Here is a 9951-nt window from a genome sequence, read left to right as displayed (position 1 = left end):
TGTAGCCGAAATGTGTCTTGAACTATTCGGTCGACTACATCGATCTGGAAACAACTGTCTGCCTCAGTAGGGAATTTCATTGCTTTGAACACGTTGAATGAGATTTACTCGTCACCAAGCCTTAATATCAGCTGCCCCTTCTGAACATCTACAATTGCTCTCCCAGTGGCCAAGAAAGGTCGCCCCAAAATGAGTGGAACATCTTTATCTTCTTCCATGTCCAAGATAAGAAAATCAGCTGGAAATATGAACTTCTCCACTTTTACCAGCACGTCTTCAATGATTCCTTTTGGATGTGTAAGGGATCGATCTGCTAACTGCAATGTCACTGTTGTGGCTTTTGCTTCTCCCAAGCTGAGTTTCCTGAAAACAGAAAAAGGCATTAGATTAATACTTGCACCCAAATCACACAAAGCTTTATCAAAATAACAGTCTCCAATAGTGCAGGGTACAGTAAAACTCCCTGGATCTTTCAGTTTTGGGGATAGCTTTCTCTGGATTCTGGCGCTGCATTCCTCAGTCAACATTACTGTTTCGTGTTCTTCTATCTTTTCGCTTGTTGGAGAGGATATCCTTCAAGAATTTTGCATAGCTCGGCATTTGGACAAGTGCTTCAGCAAATGGGATGTTGATATGCAGTTTCTTGAAGACTTCAAGGAACTTACTGTATTGCTGATCCATTTTGTGCTTTCTCAACCTTTGTGGAAACGAAATAGGAGGCTCATGAGGGTTAACAGGATTAGTATTTTTACCTTGTGATGTCTTGGAATTCCTCTTAACCTCATCTCCTGTTGCATTGTCAGTTTGCTCCATACTTTCTTCCTCCAAGGTTGGCATTGCTTCCTTGTTGGCTCCCGAACTTGTTACATGTGGTTCCGACAGTTGTACTCCACTTCTGGTTGTTATAGCCTTTGCATGTTCCTTAGGGTTAACTTCAGTATTGCTGGGTAGGTTTCCCGGTGCTCTACCCGTTATGGAAATTGCTATCTGTCCCACTTGTGTCTCCAAGTTCTTGATCGCTGCACTTTGATCTTGAAGCGTTGTTTCCGTCCTTCGCATAAATTGGTTATTGGCTTCCATGTACTGATTTGTGTGTGCCATAAATTTCTCGAACATATCCTCCAAATTTAGCTTTTTGTCTTGCTGCTGATATTGCCCTTGTGGTCTATTTTGATTCTGGTTGCTCCAAGAGAAATTTGGGTGTTTTCTCCAGCCTTGATTGAAGGTTTCTGAATGTGGGTTATTCTGCTGGCGCTGACTCCATTGTGCGAATTCTGCATGTTCTACTCCTTGTGCCAGAATTGGTCAAGTAGCAGTACTGTGATCTGCTCCACATTCTTCACAACTCTGCTTCATAACTTGCTTAGTAGTGGCAGTTTGTGAAATGCTTTCAATCTTATGGAATAAGGAATCTATTTTCGCCAACAGTGCTGAGTAAGTATCTACTTCATACACCCCAGGTGCTCTCTTCTGAACTACTTGATCTGTAAACCACATAGTTGAAGTTGTAGCCATCCTTTCAAACAACTCCCAGGCTCCGTCAAATGTTCTTGTAGAGATAGACCCGTCAGATGATGCATCCACCATACTCTTGAATGATGGGAGTAATCCAGTGTAGAAAAATCTGATCTGAGTCTTCTTGTCAAAGCCATGTTGTGGGCACTTCCTTAACATGTTCTTGAAACGGTTCCATGCCTCTTCAAATGATTCTAACTCGATCTGGTTGAATATTGAGATGTCATGCCGCATTTTAGCTACTTTAGCTGGCGAGAAGAACTTGGTGCAGAATTTATGAGCTAGCTCGTTCCAAGTGGTGATGCTTCCGACAGGGAGTGAATCCAGCCATTCGAGTGCTTTATCCCTCAAGGTGTGCGGGAACAACCGCAGTCTTATAGCATCATCAGAGATACCTTGGTATCTGAAGTGTTGACACATATCAAGAAATCGAGATATGTGTGTATGTGGATTCTCACTAGCCATCCCATGGTATTGATGCCCATTCTGAAACAGTTGAATCACGTTTGTCTTCAGTTGGAAGTTCGGTTGCCCAAATGGAGGATATACAATACTAGATTGACTTTGCACCACCAATGGTGCCATGAAATCCCCAAGTACCATATTTCCATCCTCTTCCACCACCACAACTTCGTTGAGTGGAATTCCCGGTCGATTTTGCTCGTTAGCCATTTGTTGTACCACTCTTGCTTTCCTTTACCTGTGATGGAATGTGCGTTCAATCTCTGGATCTATAGGGACCAAGTCTTGATCAGGTGCTCCTTGCATGCAAGCCCTGATATGGCAAAATTAACACAAAAATTTAATATAAACAATAATTAAATAAATCTAATAAAATTAACAAGTACTGAAATGAATAAGTTCGAATTAGTGTCACAAAAGATAGAATTAAATCTAAAATTTAATCCCCGGCAACGGCGCCAAAAACTTGTTCACGGAATATTTCTTTTCGATTTTAAAACACATCGTAAGTGTACGGTTCGTTAACAAGTAGTAAAATAGACTATGAGTCCAAGTATCGTTCCCACGAGGATTGAATTAGCTCTAATTAGACTAATGTGACCTTAACCGAATCTAATTGAATGAAAATTTGGTTTAAATGTGAAAAACCCTAATTTTGGAAGAAATCCCCAATTTGAAACCCTAATTGCAAAGAAAACCCTAATTTCAAAATTGGAAACCCTAAATTTAGAAATTTCACTAATCTAATGAAATAAACACGTAACTGAAATGTAAGAATGCAATTTTAGAACTATTGTATTGAAATGAATTGAAATGAAATCATTAAGAACTCGAATCCCCAATTGACTATTAAAAACCCTAATTTCACAAATTCAACGAATCTATGGAACAAAATGCCAATTCAATGTTCATAAATTATCCAATACACTCTCTCGATATATATAATGCAAAGAACAAATCATCTACAATCACATAACAATTGGCCAAATAATTATGGAAACATTCAAACCATATAAATCAAACATTTGTCCAATCGAAATTAATATTGAATTTATGAAATAAAGGGAAATTTAAATCATCAAAAGGTTCATCAAATTCCTAATGAACAAAAACCCTAGCCTATAATCATCATTACAAAATCAAGAAATTGAAAAAAAAAATGAAATTAAAAGATAATAAGAATACACCCGTATGGAATTTCTTCAATCCGTGTGTATAATCTTCAATCCCGTCTCGAACCCGTGCGAAATTGAATCCAAAATCAAGTTTCTTGCCTCCAATTTTGGTCTCTCCCTTCTCCCTGGTCGTTCTTCCCCTTAATATGATGATTTTGGGTATTTATATCGCGTCCAAATTAAGTAGGAAAGGGGTTTCAACCAAAACGAAAAACTACGCCCGAAGTTCAAAACTTAACTATGCGACCGCATAGAAGGGATCTATGCGGTCGCATAGATCAAATTTTTTTGGCTCATTGAATCCCTGAAACCTTCTATGCGACCGCATAGATGGTTACTTCTATGCCACTACCAAAACGAAAAATTACGCCCAAGTTCAAAACTTAACTATGCGACCGCATAGAAGGGATCTATGCGGTCGTATAGATCAAATTTTTTTGGCTCATTGAATCCCTGAAACCTTCTATGCGACCACATAGATGGTTACTTCTATGCGACTGCATAGTGTAACCTTCTATGCGGTCGCATAGAAGGTTTCAGGGATTCAATGAGCCAAAAAAATTTGATCTATGCGACCGCATAGATCCCTTCTATGCGGTCGCATAGTTAAGTTTTGAACTTCGGGCGTAGTTTTTCGTTTTGGTTGAAACTCCTTTCCTACTTAATTTGGACACGATATAAATACCCAAAATCATCATATTAAGGGGAAGAACGACCAGGGAGAAGGGAGAGACCAAAATTGGAGGCAAGAAACTTCATTTTGGATTCAATTTCGCACGGGTTCGAGATGGGATTGAAGATTATACACACGGATTGAAGAAATTCCATACGGGTGTATTCTTATTATCTTTTAATTTCATTTTTCTTTTCAATTTCTTGATTTTGTAATGATGATTATAGGCTAGGGTTTTTGTTCATTAGGAATTTGATGAACCTTTTGATGATTTAAATTTTCATTATTTCATTAATTCAACAATAGTTTCGATTGAACAAATGTTTGATTTATATGGTTTGAATGTTTCCATAATTATTTGGCCAATTGTTATGTGATTGTAGATGATTTGTTCCTTGCATTCGAAAGAAGGGGAATAAATTCGATAGAATATAAATCGACATAGGGTCCGATAGGGGATGGAAACTTACCTCTATGTTTTATGCAATTCATGAAGATGTTCATAAAAAGTCATGCATTCTTGTACATTGCATCATCCATAGAAATATAGGATGGTGGTGTGTAAGAGTAGATTCAATATATATCGAGAGAGTGTATTGGATAATTTAGGAACATTGAATTGGTATTTTGTTCCATCGATTCGTTGAATTTGTGAAATTAGGGTTTTCAATAGTCAATTGGGGATTCAAGTTCTTAATGATTTCATTTCTATTCATTTCAATACATTAGTGATAAAATTGCATATTTACATTTCAGTTGCATGTTTATTTCATTCGATTAGTGAAATTTCGAAATTAGGGTTTCCAATTTTGAAATTAGGGTTTTCTTTGCAATTAGGGTTTCAAATTGGGGATTTCTTCCAAAATTAGGGCTTTTCACATTTAAACCAAATTTTCATTCAATTAGATTCGGTTAAGGTCACATTAGTCTAATTAGAGCTAATTCAATCCTCGTGGGAACGATACTTGGACTCATAGTCCATTTTACTACTTGTTAACGAACCGTACACTTGCGGTGGGTTTTAAAATCGAAAAGAAATATTCCGTGAACAAGTTTTTCTATGCGGTCGCATAGATCAAGTTTTGAACTTCTTTGTTGCTTCTCTTGACTTTCTTCTTCGATTTCTTCATCTTTTCAACAATTCTTATCTTCCAATTGACGATCGACACTTTCAAATATTATGCCACTCATTCGGCACAGCTTTTGAGTATTTGCACTTTAGTCCTCCAACTTTCAATTATCTTCATTTTAGTCCATCTTCCATTCTTTCTTTCTCCACTTGTTTTGCTTTGTCATTGAGCTCATAATTGGCATGTTTTTACTCTCGTTTTTCATTTAGCTCAACTTTTCAATATTTGCACCTTTGGTCCTCGAACTATCAAATTGTTGCGTTTTGGTCCTTCTTCGGCTCTTTTCTCCTGAATTCCACAATTTCCATTGAATTACCTACAATGCATGAATTTAACTGGATTAAGTCACAATTCAACCATTTTATCCATGTTTAAGTCATGTTTGTGAACCAAATAAGTGTGTAAAAACACACTTATCAGATACGACTATTTCATCACCTTCACAGATGATTACTCAAGATTTGGATACATATACCTTATGTCTTATAAATTTGAAGTTTTGAAGAAATTCAAGGAGTTTCAGACGGAAGTTGAGAAACAATTAGGTAAGAGTATTAAGGCCATTTGATCTGATTGAGGTGGCAAGTATCTATCCCAAGAGTTTAAGGTCTATTTATCGGATAATGAGATATTATCCCAATTGAGTGCACCAAGAAATCCCTAACAGAATGGTGTCTCGAAAAAAAGAAATCGAACTCTTTTAGATATGGTAAGATCAATGATGAGTTATTCCTCACTGTCAATATCCTTTTGGGGATATGCACTACAAACAGCAATTTATATCTTGAATTTGGTACCATCTAAGTCAGTTCCCAAGACACTTCTTAAATTGTGGAATGGGCGCAAGCCCAATTTATACCACATTCGGATATGGGGATGTCCAGCACATGTGCTAAAGGGAAAGACGGATAAGATGGAATCAAGACCAGATGTTTGTTTCTCTGTAGGATATCCAAAGGGAACGAGAGGTTACTACTTCTATAATCTTCTTGATAAGAAGGTATTTGTTAGCACAAATGCAACCTTCTTAGAGGATAAGTATATAGAAGAACACAAGTCTACTACTAAAATTCTATTGGAAGAGATGTTAGAACATGGTTCAAACAACTCAGTTAGCAATGACTTGGAACCTCCTACTGAACCAATGGTTGCTGATGAAGCGAGCAAGTGATGCCCACAGGACCTCATAGGCAAATAGAACTAGAGGTGGTAGAAAATGAGGCACCTATTGTTGTATCTCCACATGTCCCTTCAAATGGGGATAATGAGAATGTTGTTCCTAACCAAGGACAAGATCAAACAGTGGGAAGAGAGGAAGGACCTTTGGTCAGACTGGACAATCAGGCACCTTCAAACATTACTCATAGTGGGAGGGTTGTGAGACCACCTTCTAGGTACTTGCTCTACGAAAAATCCTATCAGGCGATCTCTACTGAGCAAGAAGAAGATCCCACTTTGTTTAAGGAAGCAATGGAGGATGTAGACTTTGAATCATGGAAATTAGCCATGAACTCAGAAATGGAATCTATGTATTCCAACAAGGTTTAGGATCTTGTAAATGCACTTAACGGGGTAAAACCTATAGGATGCAAGTGGGTCTATAAAAGGAAAAGAGGTATAGATGGGAAGGTGGAAACCTTCAAAGCAAGACTAGTGGCCAAGGGTTTTATCCAAAGAAAAGGCATTGATTATGAAGAAACCTTCTCACCGGTTGTCATGCTTAAATCTATTCGAGTCCTTTTATCCGTTGCCGCTCATTATGATTATGAGGTTTGGAAAATGGATGTCAAGACAGTATTTTTAAATGGACGTCTTGAGGAGACCATTTACATGATGCAACCTAAAGGGTTTGTGAAAGAAGGCCATGAAAGGAAAGTTTGCAAGTTGCAGAGTTTCATTTATGGACTCAAGCAAGCGTCTAGATCTTGGAATGTAAGATTTGATCAAACCATCAAGACCTATGGTTTTGAGCAAAATCTGGATGAACCTTATGTGTACAAACGAATACAAGGGAAGAAAGTAGTTTTTCTGATTCTTTATGTAGATGACATTCTACTCATTGGAAATGATGTAGGGACATTGTCATCTGTAAAGAAATGGTTGTCACAGCAATTTGATATGGAGGACTTGGGAGAAGCTAGTTATGTTTTGGGAATCCGTATCTTGCAAGATAGGAAAAACAGAAGAATTGCATTATCCCAAGCTTCATATATTGACAAAATATTGTCCAGATTTGCAATGCAGAATTCCAAAAAGGGACAACTTCCTTTTAGACATGAAATTCATCTATCTAAAGAGCACTGTCCCAAGAATGCAACAGAGATAGATAACATGAGAAAGGTTCTTTATACTTCGACTGTGGAAAGTCTCATATATGCCATGCTTTGCACTAGACCGAATATTTGTTATGTTGTGGGTATTGTTAGTCGTTATCAGTCTAATCCAGGACCAGAACATTGGGTAGCGGTAAAGCATATACTCAAGTATCTTCGAAGAACGAGAGATTATATGCTTGTTTACTCAAGACATGATCTAGATCCTATTGGATATATTGATTCTGATTTTCAATCCGATCGTGACTCTAGAAAGTCTACATCGGGATCAGTATTTACATTAGAGGTGGAGCTGTGGTATGGAGGAGTATCAAACAATCTTGTATTGCTGATTTCACCATGGAGGCAGAATATATAGCGGCTCGTGAAGCTGCTAAAGAAGCTGTATGGTTCAAGAAGTTTCTTTGGACCTTGACGTGGTACCTTTGGCAATGAGACCCATAACGCTTTATTGCGATAATAGTGGGGCAGTTGCCAATGCTAAAGAACCGATGAGTCATCAGCGTGGCAAGCATATCGAGAGAAAATATCACCTTATTAGAAAAATTGTTCATCAAGGAGACGTGACGGTTAGTAAGATTGCATCAGCAGATAATCTTGCAGATCCGTTCACTAAGACCTTACCAGCTAAGGCTTTTGATGGACATCTTAAGGGGATGGGTATTCTTGATATGCCACACATACTCTAAGAAGGGCAAGTGGGAGATTGTTAGTTTGATGCCCATTTTTCGAGTAATGTTCTGTAAAATCACATTATGAATTTACGTTCGTTTATTTGTGTGTTATAATTTGAACTGATTGTCTAAGGTTCCATGATCATAAAGGACGTCACAAATTGTATACTCGATGGATCGGGTATTGTAAGACACAATTTGTGATGTGATCAAAATTATGTTGTTCGTAATCGGTTCATAAAGTTGGACGCTTCATGTTGATAAGATTGTATTGTTCTTATTAAGATTTGTCTAGATCTTGAAATAGGAACAATAATGTGTTTCGATGCACATTGAACGGGACCACGTAGATGACTCATTTGTGACCGTTTGAAATGAGACTCTAGCTGATTATCAAATAAGTCACCTAAATTTTGAGTGAGTAATGTACCTTTGATTGCTAGTTCAAATTCTTTGAGGTACCAATAAGTGAAGTCTTAAATAGAAGATTGATCTCGGTGCTTTGGGAATCGGGCCGAAACAATTAGAGATCACATACTTACAATATTGGAATCCATTAATCATTGAGATGAGACATCGTCACTCTAAGGTATTTTCCTAGGCGAATTGAATCTGAGCTCAGTACGTCGACGATGAGATCGTTGGACTTTACATTGTGATTTGATCACAACAAATTTGCCGTATGAAACTGGGACTTAGAGGGTAATGCATGTTGAAGGGCAAAACGGTTATTTTGCCAGTTTCAACATATTGACGGTCAAATGGGAGTTGACTTGTGGAACGATAATCAGAGGATATTGTTATTGGATCATAATTTGCTTCTATAACTATCACTCGACTCGAGAGTGCAATCTTGATTTTTTGGTAGAATAAGTCGGGATTAATAGATGTATCTCAATTGGTCAAGAGTTGACCCAATTGAAAACATCTATTAGAGATTGGGTCATGTGAGTCCAATTGCAATTAGGTCTCTCTCTTGACTACAATAAAATGTGTGTGACTTAATTGACATAGTACAATAAAGTCTAATGAAATTTGTGCAATTTCCAAACCCTAATAAGTCATTATAAATATGCACATTATTGGCATATTTTGGGGGTGATTTTAGGGTTAGCCACTTTTCACATTCCTCAAAAAGGAATAACACCTAGTGGAGAACAAGTGAGAAGATCTAAGAGAGGAAGCATTTGGCTAGGCCATTAATAGCTCCTTCAAAAAGGCTATCTCCTCCCCTTTCTATATATGTGAGGATTTTATAATCCAATGATCTCAAAGTCAATCAAATCCTTGTTTACATGATTTTAATCTTCAAAGAAAAATAAATTTCCTATTGTGATTATTAAAGTTCATTAATTAACAGTTTTGGCCTTCACTTACATGATGGAATTAGGATTTGAGATAACCTGTAAATACAGGACTTGTCTTTAGATTACTTGATAGCACAAAAAAGCAGAAAAGTCGATTATAATATTCTCGTAAGATCCGGCTGTCTCGTGGTGGTGGAATTTCGAGTATATTATTTTTGTGTGAATTACCATTGGATGGTGAACATCAATGTTGTGATGAAATTGGGAAAAATAAGATTTATTATTGTCAAAAGCATAACTTTTCACAAATTCTACAAAAAGGTGATCCTAATTTGGGCATTGAAATTGTTTAATTATGTTGTTCATGTTCAAGTAAATACCCTACAATTTGAAGAGGTGCTAAGCCAAACCTCTAGTTAAAGGCATAAAAGAAAATAAGTTATCTAGTTTGTAGACGGGAATGATAGCATCACGGTTAAAGAACTACACTTTATGTGACTTAACCATAATCCTCGTGATCATAAACTAAAATTCCAGTAAGTTATACCAAGATGATACATATATAAAGATTGACCTGTATTTTGTGGGAGACATAATGCACAATTTACAAAAGGAAATTAGACACATCCCAACTTAAATATGGTAAGAACTCAAATATGTTACCTAAAGCCTATCAGTTGAT

The sequence above is a fragment of the Olea europaea genome, chromosome 3 (genome assembly GCF_002742605.1).
Source record: "Olea europaea var. sylvestris chromosome 3, O_europaea_v1, whole genome shotgun sequence".
Taxonomy (NCBI): domain Eukaryota; kingdom Viridiplantae; phylum Streptophyta; class Magnoliopsida; order Lamiales; family Oleaceae; genus Olea; species Olea europaea.
Note: the sequence above shows the minus strand (reverse complement) of the source record.